The sequence below is a fragment of the Heterodontus francisci genome, chromosome 36 (assembly GCF_036365525.1).
Source record: "Heterodontus francisci isolate sHetFra1 chromosome 36, sHetFra1.hap1, whole genome shotgun sequence".
In the NCBI taxonomy this organism is placed as follows: domain Eukaryota; kingdom Metazoa; phylum Chordata; class Chondrichthyes; order Heterodontiformes; family Heterodontidae; genus Heterodontus; species Heterodontus francisci.
In genome coordinates, this window is record NC_090406.1 from 30,425,423 (window position 1) to 30,443,111 (window position 17,689).

The 17,689-nt window shown below is 43.4% G+C and overlaps 1 protein-coding gene across 1 annotated transcript in view; it reads right to left on the reverse strand.

Moving 5' to 3' along the window:
• cers4a (ceramide synthase 4a) overlaps positions 1 to 16,554 on the reverse strand; it is a 71,142-nt gene extending 54,588 nt beyond the window's left edge. The window contains exon 1 of the mRNA XM_068015838.1: positions 16,477 to 16,554. The gene's annotated coding sequence lies outside the window, so the exon portion shown is untranslated. The remainder of the gene's footprint in view (positions 1 to 16,476) is intronic.
• Positions 16,555 to 17,689: the final 1,135 nt, after the last annotated feature.

Here is a 17,689-nt window from a genome sequence, read left to right on the forward strand (position 1 = left end):
CCTCTACTATCTGAATCTCCCAGGCTATTTGTTTCCTCCTCTCTGCATCCTCAAGTGTTGACACCAAGACTCCTCGTATAGTCTTCTGCTCTAACTCAGTAGTTACAGAACCTCAAGACTGGTAAATTCCTCAGCTCTTAGTCTTGGTTTCCTCCTAGAATCTGCAGGTGTTTAAAATCCAATTTTGGCATCACCTAATCCTTGTTTCCTAATTTACTGCCTCCTCTTTTCAAACTTGTGGGACTTGGCTCTAAGGTGTCTTACAACGCTAGCATAAGATGGTGACAGCAGGACCTGACTACAATGGGATAGGAGGGGCTGTAGAGTAGAATATTTTATGAACTCAATCCCTGCGACTATAGTGGAAACTAAACTATTTGGCAATTGATTGTTACTTTTCCTTTTCCACGATATGCATTGTCTACGCTGTTTATTCAGTCTCAATGTTGCCCACTTTTCTCATTTGCTGAAGCTTTTCATTCTTTTAAAAGCTGTTGTATATAAATCTCTCAGACTGCAATTCTCTTGCTACAAATAAACCTGCAGACTTTGATAGTTATTTATGCAAAGCCACTGACTAATAGGTACCCATTTGCTGCTAATTTACTGGATCAGGCATTGAGAAACCACTGGTCACACCCAGTGATTACCTTAGAAAAAGGTAGGCAGAGAGTGGGATATGCAGATTAGTGATAATAACCAAAGGAATCAAAAGGAGTAACTGGAGAAAATATGATAATTGTTTACAGCTCATCTTTACCAACAGCTGCACTGCAACTTGATTTGCTACTTGCATACCTCTTAACATTTGAAGCACTCGCTCGCAAGAACTTAACAAACAGTGGACAAAACTCCAGGATGGAATCATTAACCACAAACTGTGAACATGATGCAACACCATAATCTAAAAAATTCTCATCCACTTGTTCAAATCCCTCGCTGGCCTCATCCCTCTCCATCTCTAACCTTCTCCAGTCCTACAACCCTCTGGGATTTCTGCACTCCTCCAATTCTGGCCTCTTGCGCATCCCCGATCGTCATCATTCTAGTACTGGTTGGCCATGCCTTCGGCTGCCTAGGCCCTAAGCTCTGGAATTCTATTCCCAAGCACTTTAATAGGAGAAATAGAAACTTTCCGGTTTAGAGAATAAGAAGCTGAATAGGGTAGAAGAGCAAAGGGATCTAGGGATTCAGATGAACAAAATCATTAAAAAGCAGGTCAGAAAAGCAATTAAAATGTTACCGAAGCACTGGATTTATTTCTAGGGATATAGAATTCAAAAGTAGTAAAATGATGTTAAACTTGTATAGGACTCCGTTCAGGCTGCACTGAGGGTACTGTGCACAATTCTGGTCTCCATATGACAAAAAAAAAGGATATAGAAGCACTTGAGAAATTGCAAAAAAGAATTCCAAGGAACTGAGATTACAGTCATCAGGAAAGATTGAATAGGTTGGGACTATTTTCTTTAGAAGAGCGAAAATTTAGAGGTGGCCTGGGAGAAGTCTTTAAAATTATGAATGGGTTGGAGAGGGTAGATCTAGAGAGAATGTTTCCACTTGTGGGAGAATCCAAAACTAAACGCCATAAATACAAGTTAGTCACTAATAAATCCATTGGGAAAGAAGGAGGAATTCCTTTTCTCAGAGTGGTTAGAATTTGGAACTCGCTACCACAGGAATGCTTTCAAAAGGAAACTAGATGAAGACATGAGAGGAGAGAGAATAGAAAGAGAAAATGAGAGGCTGAGATGAGATAGATGGAATGAGTGTGGAATATAAACACCGGCACATACTAGTTGGATTGAATGGCCCGTTTCAATGCAAACCTCTCTGCTCCTTTAAGATGCTTCTCAAATCCTACTTCTGCCCAAGCTTTTGGTCACTTGTCCCAAGATCTCCTTATGATACTTGGTGTCAATTGCTGTTCGATAAAACTGTTCCTATGAAGGATCTTGGGACATTTTACTTTGTTAAAGACACCACATAAAAAATTGTTATTTTTGTGAAAGAGTCCACTCACACTGCAAGGGACAAGCTGGGTCTATCACATGAGCTGCCAGAAATGATCAGTGGCAGTGTTCTGTTTTGTCCCCATCTTGAACCAAGGCAGCAGGCTATCCAGAATTCACCACTGGTGAAGGGGCAGGCTTCATCCAAAGCCCTGACCTTTTGTTTTGTCTTTTCAGATACAGACTGACCGTTTGTGCTTTTCCTGTTTTTACTTCCTGTACACAATTTTCTTTTTAAATTACTGATGAGCAACATGGAGGGGACATAGTTTGCAATATGTCTGGGTTGGTGGGGGGGATGTGGGGAGGGGTGTTGGCATGCACGCATGCAGGAGAGGACAGTGCCCCTTCCTGCTGGCACCGAGTAACCAACCTCTGGAAGCTTGAACTCAGTTAAGGAGCTCACACTAACGGCCGCAGGCTGCATTTTTGGCCCAGTGCTCCGACTGCCAGCAGGCACCATGTATAACGAATCAGGTGCAATCATTTTCTCCCCGAATCTTCCTATTCCAAGGAGACAGGGAAAAAGATAACTTTGGGAATGGGTAAACTGCATACAATCAGGCTGCTTAAACCTTTAAATGCCAACTTAAGAGGAGCTGAGGCAGGTGGCGTCGAGAAGCCCAGCTAATGGAATGTTGTAGTATATATAAGGTCAGAGAGAGGAAACTGAGCTGAACTGGAGCGCATCCTGTTCCAGCCCCAACAACCCCTTCCCCCCTCCTCCCCCGTTTACATCAACTGCTGCGATTCTCAATGACCTTTTACATCACCACACGTGCTCAAAATTAACAGCACCAAAAATCTGTTTGAGTCTCGAATCACGGGATAGATTTTAATTTCAATTAGCAATAGCGCATCAGGGTGCCCATTGCACATCACATCTAGTTGTCATAGACAGAGAAATGAATAGAAGGGAAAATCAGGTTGGCATAACAGACGGCCGATCCCACTAACTCCAGTTTTTTGATGGAAGTTAAAATTCACTCCATTGGTATTGTTTCAGTCACACACAAAGCTTTGACTAGCAGGCTGATTGAGAGGCTGCACCCACTCAAATGACACACACTTTTACTGCTGCAGTCCACTGTGCTCAGATTTAATTTCTCCCCTCTCGACATCAGCACAGCTCAGTTAAAATACCACTGCAGGCAACTGAGCCAGCGACCTACACAGTGACAGCAACAAAACACGCACAGTCACTACTTGGGGCCCACATTCAAGGTTATTTCTGATGAAGCTGGCCTTTCAGCTCATCGGATATCCACATGAACGAGACCAACTAAGTATGTTCCACCTCCAACAGTGCAGCTGTCCTTAGAACAGCACTGAAGTATCAACCTACTTTATATTTTTTTGTTTATTAAAAAAAAATTGGAATGTGGATAATCCTGTAGTTGCAACATTGTTCAGCCCAAATTGCCATAAGAGGATGGTGGGCCTCTGCTTGAATCACTACAGCTTAGGGGGAAGGTGGTTGGACTTCTTAGGAACATATGAACAGGAGTAGGCCATTCAGCCCTTCGAGCCTGCTCTGCCATTCCATAAGATTATGGCTAATCTAACTGTTGTCTCAACTCCTCTTTCCTGTCTGCCCCACCCTCGGCCCCCCCCTCCCATAACCCTCGACTGCCTCATCTATCAAAAATCTACAACTCAGCCTTGAATAAATTTAATGACCCGGCCTCCACTGTTTTTTGGGGAAGAGACTTAACGACCTCAGAAGAATTTTCTCTCATCACGGTCTTTAAAAGGGAGACCTCTTATTTTTAAGCTGTGTTCCCTAGTTCTAGTCTTCCCCACAAGAGGAAAGTCTTTCTAGTTTCCACCCTATCAAGTCTCCTCAGGATCTTATGTTTCAATATCACCTCTCATCCTTCTAACCTCCAGTGGGTATAGGCCCAACCTGTTCAATGTTTCTTCACAAGATAAGTCCTTCATCCCAGAAATGAGTTGAGTGAACCTTCTCTGAACTGCCTCCAATGCAATTATATCCTTTTTCAAAAAAGATCAAAACTGTACCCAATACTCCCCCTGATGTGTTCTCAAGGCCCTGTACAGCAGCGGTAAAACTTCCCTACTTTTATATTCCATTCCCCTTGCAATAAATGCCAGCATTCCATTTGTCACTTGCTGCACCTGCATACTAACTTTTGTGATTCATGCACCAGGACACTCAGCTCCCTCTGTACCAAGTTCTGCATTCTCTCTCCATTTAAATAGTATACTGCTTTTCTATTCTTCCTGCCAAAGTGAACAAGTTCATCTTTCCCACATTATACTCCATCTGCCAAATATTTGCCCACTTAACCTATCTAGATTCCTCTGAAAACTGTTTGCTGCCTCTTGACAACTTATTATCCTACCTAACTTGATGTCATTGGCAAATTTAGCTACCATACATTCGGTCCCTTCATCCAAGTCATTGATATAGTTTGTAAATAGTAGAGAACCCAGCACTGCTCAATGTTCATTACCAAGCATTTTTGTGAATATTCCCTGTTCCTTTTGTTAACCCAAACCTGGATGTTTGTCCACGTCCTGTTGCAGGCCAGCATGGGCCGATTCGTTATTGGATGAGTTGTAAGTGGAGCTGAACACCATGGACCCAACGTCCCCACTGTTGACTTTATGAAGGAGGGATGATCATTGATGAAGCAGCTGAAGCCATGGGACTTCAACAGACAACTTCCTGACTCAAGAGGCAAGGGCACAACCAACTCAAACAAGTTGCACTGTGTACAACCCTGTTTTTGTGCCAGGTACAGCCCCTACTGTGTGGGCAGGTCTCAAATCTGTAATGTATTTCTATGTTATGAACATGCCCAGTGCATGATGATGTCTTTAAAACATGTGATCTGGCCATCTTTGTGTCTTTCTTTACAAGTTCTTCCCAATATATTAACAGATTTTGGCGACGAAATGGGATTAAAGTGCAAAAGTTTTTGCAGCAAAACAACAGTCGAGACCATGAGAAACAAAATGAGCTAGTTCCCATTGACCAACCTGGTGGGATGAAGATTTTCAGCTAGATTGTGCTGAGCCTCATTGCAGCCACATATTTTCAGAAACCCTCAGTTGAAGATTCTGCAGGGTCCTAGTGTCTATTTTCTTCAACTATCGACTAGACTGGTTTTGGCGAGTTTGTTCTGATTAGGCTGACTTAGCTTCTGTATCACTGTTACAGACAGATTACAGGGTCACTGTTACATTTTGAAAATGGAACAAGTAGCTGTGCCCATTGGATACCAGATGGGATGCAGTGATTCAAGAAGGTTGCCCATCCCCATCTACTCAAGGGCAATTAGGGGCCGGCAATAAATGCTGGCTTTGCCAGCGACGCCCACATCACATGAAACAAATAAAAAAAGTAGAACGTATGATACAGCTCAAGAACCATTCAGTTCATACATTAAAATAACAGACATGTTCTTCAGAGCTAATATTAGAACTCGAAGGTGAAAGTGAAGGAGGTGCAGACTCAGAATAAGGCAATTCTTGAGCTCAAGAAAGCAATTTTGCTCATGGAGATTGGCCTGGAAGTGTAGTGTATGACACACACAAACTTTCTTGCTCCCAACAAGGCAAACAATGTGCCATTCAAAAAAATTTCAACCTTAAGCCATTAGAGATAGTGGAAAGCTACAAATTTGGAACCAGAAACCAGAGAAGTAGCAAAAACAGTTGGCAAGATGCTGAAGAATTTATCACAATATTAGAGTTTTGGTACATTCTTAGACCTTGTACTATGAGACAGAATTGTGTGTGGATTGGTGGATGAAAGAATCTAGTCGAAGTTACTAAACACAAAAAATCTTGTTTGTGCTAGCATGCAAGATTACTTCTACTATAGAGATGGCATTGAAAAATGCCCGGGAATTTTGTCCGATGCAAGTACCTAATACAGCTTCTGTCCATTGTCAGAAGGTTTCTGCCAAATCTAAAGCAAGGAGACCTGATCAGAAGAGTGCCTTTGATAAAGGTTTAGTGAGTTATTACCGTAATGGCAACCACACAGCATGCCAGTACAGAAATGCCAAAAAGATAGGCCATATTGCAATTGCTTGCCAAGGGAAGGCCAAAGCAGGGAAAAGAACTCTTTCTAGTAGTTATGCCGATGCTTTCCATTACAAGGGTGGAGTTCACAATCTTGAAGTGAATCCAGAATGCTTAAGCAAAGAGCTGGGGCTGTACAGCATTTATGCCACTAGTGCAAGTGAGAGACTTTTTGTACAAATATGTTAGTAAATCAACAATACGTCAACATGCACATTGAATCAGCACAGATTGCTCAATTTTGAGCAAAGACACGAGAGCAAATTCAGTGATTTACCTTTGAAAACACAGTTCAATTGAAAACATACTGTGAAGTTAGAAATTGGACAAAAAGTGCAATGTCCAATATAAGAGCAAGTCCCTCAAGCCAAAGACTTGCGGGTTGATAGGTAAATTGGCCATTGTAAAAAATTGCCCCTAGTGTAGGTAGGTGGTAAGAGAATTAAGGAAAGGTGGGGATGTGAGAGAGAAAATTGGATTAATGTAGGATTAGTATAAATGGGTGGTTGATGGTTGGCGCGGACTCGGTGGGCTGAAGGGCCTGTTTCGGTACTGTATCTCTCTGTGACTCAATGACTCTAAGCTACCCATTGTTGTAGTGAGGTACATCAACAAACCAATGTTAATGGACAAAGACTGGCTTTGTAAGCTGAAGTTGGACTGGAAGCATGTTTTTCAAGTTGAGACAACCAAGAAGCAGGATCAGCTATTGAGTAGTTACAAAAACATTTGAAAATAGCCACAAAAGGTAGAATTATTGCATTAGGCCTGATGCAAAACCAGTATATTGCAAGGCGAGGCTGGTTCCTTATGCTCTCAAAACCCAGGTTGAAGAAAAACTAAAGAAGCTAGAGAGGAACAATGTGCTAGTGAAAACTGATCACAGTGATTGGGCAACCCCAAATGTAGTAATGCCCAAGTCAACAAAACAGTGAGACTATGATTGTGGGGACTGCAAAGTCACAAATCAATGAGGCAGTGGACAATGAGCTGTATCGACTACTAACCTCTCAAGATTTGTATGCAGAGTTGGCAGGATCCAAGCTATTCACAAAGTTGGATTTGTCCCATGCTTATGCACAGCTCAATATGGATCAAGAGAGAGAGTCAGCAGAATCTCACGACAAACACACATGGGGTTATACTCTTACATGAAGTTACCCTATGGCATAAAGTCTTCACTGAAAATCTTCCAAAAATGGATAAGATTTTGCAAGGGGTGCTGCATCACATGCATAATCAGGCTGATGTGTTAATCGTGACCACAGTGGAGGAGAATCTTCAAGTGTTGGATGAAGTGAAAGGCTCAATGATCACAATGTGTTGAAAAGGAGCAAATGTGCTTCTGTGCAATTTGAGGTAGTGTACCTTGGCTTGATAAAAAAAAAGATAGGAGGTAAGAGTCAATGCCTCAAAGCCAAAAGATGTGTCTGAGCTTAAATCTTTTCTAGGCATGGTCCAATACTACTCATGATTTCTGCCCGAGCTTGCAATGGTGTTAGCTACATATGAGTTGTTGAAAAAAGATGTGGAATGGGAATGGTCTAAAGCAGAAGATTCTTATGATGCATGTAAGAGAAGCTTGACTGGTGATGCACTACTCGTTCATTACAACACAAATCATGACTTGAAGCCAGGTGAAGAAGGGCTCTCAGAGAGCGAGAAAAAAAGCATCTACAAACAGACGTTAAATGGTTGGACAGAGTTGCACTGGTGTACAGACAAGGAACTTCAACCATTCCACACTCAACGTAACTGGTTGTGAATAGGGATGCATTAATTGGGGTCAGAGTGGTAGTACCTAGTTCTTTAAGAGACAGGATTCTGACAGAACTTCATACTGAATACATGTGTATAGTTAACATGAAATCCACAGCCAGAAGTTTTGTTTATTGGCCTGGTCTACACCGTGATCTAGAATCTTTGGTTAGCTAATGTATCGTTTGCCAAAACTGCAGGAATAAGCCACCAAAAACTCCTTTACAACCATCATCATGGGCAACTCATCCATTTCAAGGAGTCTATGTAGATCACATGACCTACTTGATAGCAAGCTTTGGCCAGAGTGTGAACCAGTTCAGATTTTGGCGTCAGAAGTACCAGTTTCAAAAAATAAACAAGATATTCTCCAAGCCCTGAACTGAAACCACAGTCCAAAATCTGAGAGATCAGGAAGACTTTGTAAACCTGTTCTTAAACTTGATTTATAGATATCGTTGAAAGAAAAGAATCAGTTGTTATTTTGCCAAGTGTGCATATTCAGATTTGTGTTTTTGAAGTTGTATAGTTAGTGTACCTGTAAATAGTTTATAATTTTTTTTCCAAAGGGAAAGCAGTGTAATGTATTCCTATGTTATGAGCATGCCCAGTGCATGATGACATTAAACATGTAATCTGGTCACCTTGATGCCCTTCTTTCTTTACAACTTCCTCCAAATATACAACAAAATCAGTCTGTTTTAACTTGGACTAGTAATGCACCATGGCAGTTTGAAAATTAGAACTCAGTTTTTAAAATTCTTGAGATGAGATAAGATCAGGTTGCAGTCCTCTTTTCCATTATAGCAGGTTGGTGTTAGACTAACTGGTAAATAAACGACGTGTTCAGACTGTGGAGAATTTGCATGTAGCATTTGAAGGTTAAAACAGCACATGCTGCACAGAGCAGAGTTAGACATGAATGTATTGAATGTACTGGAGACTTGGTTTGGTTTGGGGTGGGTGGTGATGGAGGGGTGCAGTGAAATGGAGACTGGCCTTGCTCTACAGCTACCACCTTTTTCTAAATGCAAAATGTTGCTGATGAACCATTCAATCCATTCACTTCTATGTGATGTAGAGGCAAAGACAAGCTTCTTTTCTATTTACATATTTACAAATTCTGGACAGTGTCATGCAGGCATCCACCTGCCAAGAATGAGATACCTAAATTTCAATTTTCTTCTTTAAAACTAAGAAGGCCTGTTTGTACTCATTTCTTTGCCTTATAATTGGAAAGCGGCGAACAAGGATTCACCAAGGGGGAGCTCAAAACAGTGTGTTTAAAATTAAACCCTGTTACAATAAGACTAGGTGAAGGCTGATAAAGACCCCAGACCCTTTCTCACTTGGTCATAACAACAGCCGTAAACATAAACCCAACAGCTAAGACACTGCACGACCTAAAGTAGCCAAGACAGCTGTGCAAAGGAGAGGGAGGTGATGCGTAAACAAACACTGGATCAGCTTATGTCAAGAAGTCCAAACTGCATGTGACAGAGGAAATCTATGAGCGATGTACGAAGGGATCAACAGGGCACTTGGCCCTGCCATCACCAAAGTTGTTTCCTTGAAGTCAGCAGATGGTGAAGTACTCACCGACAGAAGTAAACAGATGTCCTACTGGGCTGAACACAACTGTGAGCTGTACTCTTGAGTCGGAGATCTCCCAGTCTGTGCTTGACGCTCTCCTGCAACTTCCTGTCATGGATGAGTTAGAAGAAGGACCCTCATCACTGGAGCACGAGAAGGCCATAGATCACCTAGCGAACAGAAGGGCACCCAGCAAGGATGCAATCTCAGCCAAACTGCTCAAGCACAGAAAATCCCATCTATTGCCACACCTTTGTGACCTTCAGCTTCTTTGCTGAAAAGTTGGCTCTATTCCACAGGAAATGCATGATGCCTAAAAATTCATCACACTACAAAAACAAAAGGCGACAGAGGAGACTGCAACAACCATAGGGGCATCTTGCCACTTAGTGAGAAGGGGAAGGCCTTTGCTAGGGTCAAACTTAAAAGATTCCATTTACATGCAGACCCAGTGTATCGGAAGCACAGTGCTGTTTCTGTGCCAGCAGATCTACTGTGGATATGATCTTCTCCATACACCAGCTACGAGAAGTGTAGGGAACAGAGTATACCCCTTTACCTTATTTTACTTTTGTAGATATCACTAAGGCATTTGACACCATCAGCAGAGCAGGGCTCTGCAAGATTTTGGGAAAAATTGGCTGCCTATTAAAGCTCCTCAGTCTCTCACAGCACTGTACAGTTTGATGGCTCCATTTCCGACAGTTTCGGAGCGAAGAATGGAGTGAAACAGGGTCGTGTCCTAGCCCCCACCCTGTTTGGCATCTTCTTTTCCATGTTCCTGACCTTCACCTTCCCTGCAGATATGGAAAGGGTCTACTTGCACACTAGGTCAGATGGCAACTTTGCACAGTGGCGCAGTGGTTAGCACCGCAGCCTCACATCTCCAGCGACCCAGGTTCAGTTCTGGGTACTGCCTGTGCAGAGTTTGCAAATTCTCCCTGTGACCGCGTGGGTTTCCGTCGGGTGCTCCGATTTCCTCCCACAGCCAAAGACTTGCAGGTTGATAGGTAAATTGGCCATTGTAAATTGCCCCTACTGTAGGTAGGTGGTAGGAGAATTGTGAGGATGCGGTAAGGAATATGGGATTAATGTTGGATTAGTATAAATGGGTGGTTGTTGGTCGACACAGACTCGGTGGGCCGAAGGGCCTGTTTCAGTGCTGTATCTCTAAATAAATAAATAAAGCCCGAAAGGGAAAACAAAAACACATCACGTCCTGATCAGAGAACTCCTCTACGCTGATGTTGTGCTAGTCACTCACATGGAAACTCAGCTACAAGGACTCATGGACTGCCTCTCCCATGCCTGTAACTGCTTCTCCTTGACTATAACAGTCAAGAAAATTGTGGTCATGGGACAAGATGTTGCATCTCTGCCCCTGCTCACACTAAATAAAACCCCACTGCAAGGGATTAGCAAATTCTGCTACCCTGGATCCACAGTGACAGAATCTGTCCCTTGATGCAAAGCTCGATATACACAGAGAAAGCAGCTACCACCTTTGGCCAACTTAGGACCGAGCTAATGAGCCTGTGTTCTCAGCACCTTGCTGTATGGCTGTAAAACAAGGGCAACTTACAGGTACCAGGAAAAGAACTTGGTAATTTCCATCTTCGCTGTCTGCGGCACATTCTGGGTATATCCTGGCAGGACAAAATTCACAAATGCGGTAGAGCTCCCAAGTTTGTTGGCGCTAATCAAAGAGGTGGCTTCGGTGGATCGGACACGTCCACAGGATGGAAGACGGTTGCATACCCAAGGACCTTTTGTATGGTGAGGTTGCTGGGGCCAGACGACCAGTGGGATGCACAAAGTTCCGCTTCAAGGATGCCTGCAAGCATGACATGAAGGTCCTAAATGTTGACTATCGCACTTAGGAGTCACTTGCTGGCAAAAGAGGGAAATGGTGACACATCCCGTGGACTGGCATGCACTACCACAACGACCAATGACTACAGCAGCTTGGCAACAGGTGCCAATGTCAAAAACAACTCACAGTGTCACTTGACAGCTTCATGTGCAGCACTTGTGGCAGAACCTGCCTCTCGAGGATTGGCCTTCACCGCCATTAGCGAAGTTGCATCAAGAGAAGACACCCCACCTGAATGGATTGTTTGCCTTGTGTCCATCATCTTTCATCACCCAAAGTCAAAATTACTCCCATGGGCTATCTGAAGCTGCATCACCCAGTGATCTAAAAAGTAGTTCTAAATTGCTGTTCTTCATTCAAGCAGAGTGCATCCTTACCCCACAGCCCCTGCCCACCTCCTTCTGCCCAGACACACCTCAGCCCGCCTCCTCCCCCTGTCCTAATGTTCAACACTGGCTGCTGATAATTACATCCAATTTAATCCTCCTGGCATTGTCTATCTCTCTTCCCTCGCAGTGGGGAGATGAATTGTTCAGCACAGACCTAGCTGTGTGTTCAGTGCAGGAAACACATCAAGTGAATGAATAAATTCAGATAAGCTGAATTTCTCGTCCATAATTATCTTGCGAAAGACACTGAATCAGCATCTAAACTGTTCACAATCTCCATTGTAAGCTGGAACAAACCCAACTGTACCAGGGCAAACAATCCTGGTAAATGCTTGATGTCTGCAACATTGAACAAAGGTACCATCAATATTTTATAGATGCCTCGAGTGCAGGAGAAGACCATGAATTATTGAATTGCTCATTAGCAATAGTTCACCCCATTAAAAAGATGCGATATCCACAAACCAATTCCGTAGCTGAAATAGTTTTCCTAATTCACTATTTTGTCTCATATCTAAAATCTGCAGACTTTTCCTCTATCCCCAACGTTATGACAGTGCTTCCATATTTTTAAAGTATTTTTGAAGACTCATGTATTTAAGAATTATGGACATTGTTTTATTTGGGAAAAATGAAAAGGATTCCATGGATTTTTTTTCCCCCCACTGGGGTCATTGAAAGGACACTGAGGGGACTTGGTTTGTAAACTAGAGCATGGCTACCTGACCCGAACCAGACGGGACCCGACAACGTGTCGGGTCGCTCTTCCGGGTCGAGCATTGGGGCTCTGGTTGGGTACACTCCATCAACACCTCCGGTACATGGCTCCAATGTTAATGTACCTTTTGGACTTGAAAGGTTGTTTAGTAACAGTTTTTTTACGCTTGTGCAGACAAGCAACAAAGTGAAAAACAGAAACTAGGTTAACTGAAGGTCGGGTCAGGCGCGGGAAAAAATGAAAGGACTTGGGCCGGGTCGGACTCGGGTCGGACGTGGTTCTGTCGGGCTCGGGTCAAGTTTCATTTGCTGACCTGAGCCAGCCTTTATTGTAAACAACCCTTACTGGAAATCACCTGTCTTCAAATAAATACCCAGCAGGGGATTTCTGGATTAAGGGGAGATGTTTACAGAGAATTGACAGGTCAAGATTTATAGGGGTCAGGAGGCTTGATTCTCAAGATTATTATTGGTTTCCTTTGGATAGTCAGTTGATGTTTGGACAGTGTTCTGAAAGGAATTTAAGAATAAACCAGCCAAGAGAGCAGTCATCCCAGCTCAGCCTTTTCTAGGACAACTCTGCTCTTATTTGGAATCTTTAATATTCACCTGAAATCATTGGACTAAGCAGACAGGGCCTCCCTTTAATGTCTCATCTGAAGGACATCCCCTCTGACAATGTAGCTGTCCCCTTGTACTGCATCAGCCATAACTCTGGGGGCTGTGCTTGAACCCCTTATCTTTTGACTCTGAGGCATAAGGCCACCAACCTAATGCTGCTACCCGGTCAGGAGCCAGTGGTAAAGAGGAGGCTCACACCACCACATATAAATAGCGCATAATCCAGAGCCTCAATGTATAAATGCACACAACACAAACCACCTTATCTACTCTAGAAAAGTCTCTGACATCTTACAGTCCAACCAATCCCAAAGATACCACAAAGAATTCATCATCAGGACACCAATTGTCCATTAAACATTGCAATGTTTTAATTAAAAAACGGTAATGGACAGTGTCAACCAGAAGTTGCCACAGTTGGGACACAACATAAACTCCTCACAGGTTGGTTCCACCAACTGGAGCAGCTGCCTGTCTCTCTCCAAATGGAGGAGATTCTGAGACCTGGATAGGAGCACATGTTCACACACCCAGCCTCCAGGAAACACTCTCCGGCAGCTGTCATCCTGAGCCTCAGTGTTCCTTCATCACTAGGTATCCCTCCTCAGTATGGAGAAAGGACTCACATAGGACAGTGTGATTTGCTAACGTCCAATGTCATGGACTAGGTTTACATAATATGAATTAGGAGACGACCATTCAGCCCTTCAAGCCTGCTCTTCCATTTGATAAGATCATGACTGATCTGATCGTGACCTCAACTCTACTTTTCTGTCTACCCACATACCCTTTGACTCCCTTGTCAGTCAAGAACGTATCTAACTCAACCTTAAAAATATTCAATGACCCAGCCTCCACTGCTCTCAGGGGAAGAGAATTTTACAGCCTAATGACCCTTTGAGAGAAAAAAATTCTCATCTCTGTCTTAAATGAGAGACCCCTTATTTTTAAACTGTGGCCCCTTGTACTAATCTCTTATAAGGGGAAACATCCTCTCAGCATCCACCCTGTCAAGTCCCCTCAAGATCTTATGTTTCAATAAGATCACCTCTCATTCGTCTAAACTCCAATGGATATCGGCCCAACTATTCCTCACAAGATAACCCTCTCATTCCAGGAATCAGTCGAGTGAACCTTCTTTGAACTGCTTCTAATACAATTATATCCTTTCTTAAATAAGGAGACCAAAACTGTAAACAGCACTCCAGATGTTGTCTCACCAATGCCCTGTACAACTGTAGCAAAAACTTTCTTACTTTTATATTCCATCCCCCTTGCAATAAACGACAACATTCCATTTGTCTTCCAAATCATTTGCTGTACCTGCATACTAACTTTTTGTGCTTCATGCACCAGGATACCTAGATGCCTCTGTACTGCAGAGTTCTGCAATCTCTCTCCATTTAAATAACATACTGCTGTCCTATTCTTCCTGCCAAAGTGGGCAAGTTCACATTTTTCCCATATTATACTCCATCTGCCAAATTTTTGCCCTCTCACTTAACCTATCTAAATCCCTCTGCAGACTCCTTATACCCTCCCCACAACATACTCTCTTACCTATCTTTGTGTCATCAGCAAACTTAGCAACCATACTTTCAGTCCCCTCGTCCAAGTCATTTATATAGATCGTAAATAGTTGAGGTCCCAGCACTGACCCACTAATTACAGCTTTCCATCTGAAAATGACCCATTTATCCCTACACTCTGCTTCCTGATAGCATGGATAGAGCTATCAGGTAAGCTAATATGTTACCCCCTATACTATGAACACATTTTGTGCAGTAACCTTTGATGTGGCACCTTATCAAATGCCGTTTGGAAATCCAAGCATAGAACATCTACAGGTTCCCCTTTATCCACATTGTTATTTCCTCAAAGAAGTCTAATAAATTAGTCAAACATGATTTCTCTTTCACAAAAGCATGTTGACTCTGCCTAATTGCATCGGGGAGATAGTAGCATAGTGGTAATGTCACAGAACTAGTAATCCAGAGGCCCAGGCCAGCGCCCTGGGGACACAGATTCAGATCCCACCATGGCAGCTAGTGGAATTTAAATTCAATTAATTAAAAAATTTGGAATTGAAAGAATGTCTCATTAATGGTGACATGAAACTATCAATTGTCATAAAAACCCATCCGGTTCACTAATGTCCTTTAGGGAAGAAATCTGCCGTCCTTACCTAGTCTGGTTTATATGTGACACCAGTGACTCTGTACTGCCCACTGAAATGGCCTGTCAAGCCACTCTGTTATCAAGGGCAATTAGGGATGGGTAACAAACAAAAACAAGAAATGCTGGATTCACTCAGCAGGTCTGGCAGCATCTGTGGAAAGAGAAGCAGAGTTAACGTTTCGGGTCAGTGACCCTTCTTCGGAACAAATGCTGGCCTTGCCAGCAATGCCCATGAAAGAATTAAAAAAAATTCTAAGTGCCCTGCTTTAAACTCCTTAATAATATTCTTGCATTTTCCCTATGACAGATGTTAGGCTAACTGGCCTGAAAATTCCTGCTTTGTCTCCCTTTCTGGAATAGAGCTGACTCTTCACCATCCAGATCTTCATACAAGGGGATTCAGCCAGATTTCCCCTCCAGGGTCAAGGCAGAACCCTTCCCTGAAGTTGGATCCCTTATTTTTGCCACTGATCAATGTGATAATGTGGTCATGGATCTCATACAAGCTGAAGGAAGCCTTCCCTTTGTACATATGGATATCCTGAACCCCGAAGAAAACAATTAATCCATATTTTGTACACAATAAGCTTAAACTGGGTCATATCAAAGAGCCCTTTGATCCCACTCAGTCAGAAATTACTTTACAATTATTTATTCAGCAAACAGAGTCAAAAGATAATTCACCACACAGCCAAAACAAAACCTCTGGAAAGTTGACATTTTAAACATTTAAGTTCCAATATTAGGAAAACAGAATGTTCTGATGAGAAGTGGAACGGCCAGGTTACAGGGGGAACAAGGATGGTCTATCAATTTACCAGCCAGAAAACTTCACAGCTTCCAACCGAGCGGCATCTTAAAATATACTGAGATTAATCCCCAGAATAGTAGACATTAAAAAGGTAACTGGCTCCATAATCTCAAAACTAAATGAAAAGACGACTGCAAAAAGAACATCCACCATAAAGTTGTTCGAATTCTTATTTAATTAAGCAAAAACTCCCATCCTACCCCGTATCTTTCACTCCCTCTATCTTCTCATTCCACCTGCCCCATTCTATGTGCTATCCCTCCACTCTCATTTCCCTGTTAATTTCTAGCCCTCCTATCCCTATTTCAGCTTTTACTGTGTCTCTCCTTTAACCCCCATTCATTACCCCTTTCTACCCACACCATCTCCTCCCATCCCTCCGGCCGCACTCGCAGCAGCTCTGGCCCCTTTCATTCCATTAAAACAACTCTAAAAGTAATAACTTAGGCACTGAAGTTTCTCACCGACCTGCCGCTTCCAGCTAATGCAGCTTCCACCCAGCAATTAACTCCCGAAATTGACAAACCAGGACCGGAGCAGCCGGGTGAAAAGCAAACGGCTTTAGAGAGGAACGGCTCAGTCTGTAGAGAACAGGAACTCAGGTAGAGGAACTGAGCACAGACATGACTGATCTAAACGAAAACTGCCACCTAGTGCAAAGTCTGCAATTGATCATCTGTATGTAACCAGGCACACCTGCAATCCGGGAATGGCTGTAGGGGCGGGGGAGGGGGTAACAGGGGGGAACAGCAACACACACCTGTACCCTGGGACTGGGGGAGAACCACCCAACACACACCTGTACTCTGAGTCTAGGGGGAACACCAATACACACCTATACCCTGGGACTGAGGGGAACACCAACACACACCTGTACCCTGGGACTGGGGGGGAACCACCCAACACACACCTGTACCTTGGGTCTGGGGGGAACACCAACACACACCTGTACTCTGGGTCTGGGGGGAACACCAACACACACCTGTACCCTGGGACTGGGGGTAACATCAACACACACCTGTACCCTGGGACTTGGGGAGGGAACCACCCAACACACACCTGTACTCTGGGTCTGGGGGGAACACCAACACACACCTGTACCCTGGGACTGGGGGGAAATACTAACACACACCTGTACCTAGGGACTGGGGTGGGGTAGGGAACACCAACACACAGACACACTTGTACTCTGGGACTGGGGGGAACACCAACACACACCTGTATCCTGTGATTTTAGTAATAATGGTGCACATCTGTTACTGACTAGGGGAACAGCAGTTCACACCTTTAACCTGTGTGGAGAATAACTTGTTTTTCCCCATTGGCCTGGTTCCTCTCTGGTGTTGCTGGCTGTTGTTGTGGTTCATACAACACAGGCACAGCTTACGCTGCAGAAACTTGCTTAAATGGACATTTTTCACATGTGGCCCAGACAGTAAGTTCAACTGAAGAGATATCGTGTTGAAGCCGTGCCGTGTTCTGAATCAATTTCTACATGCATCCACTTTCCAGCCTAGTTATCAGGAGTGGAAACCCAGGCTCATTTTCCCCGAACCTGTGGTACTGAGGCCAATTGCGCCAGCCTTACCCTAAATCCAGGAGAGATCAACTAACTCAGCACAGAGCAGAAATAAAACCTGTGTGCCTCAGTTAATGACTGCCCTTACCCAGGGCATGCACA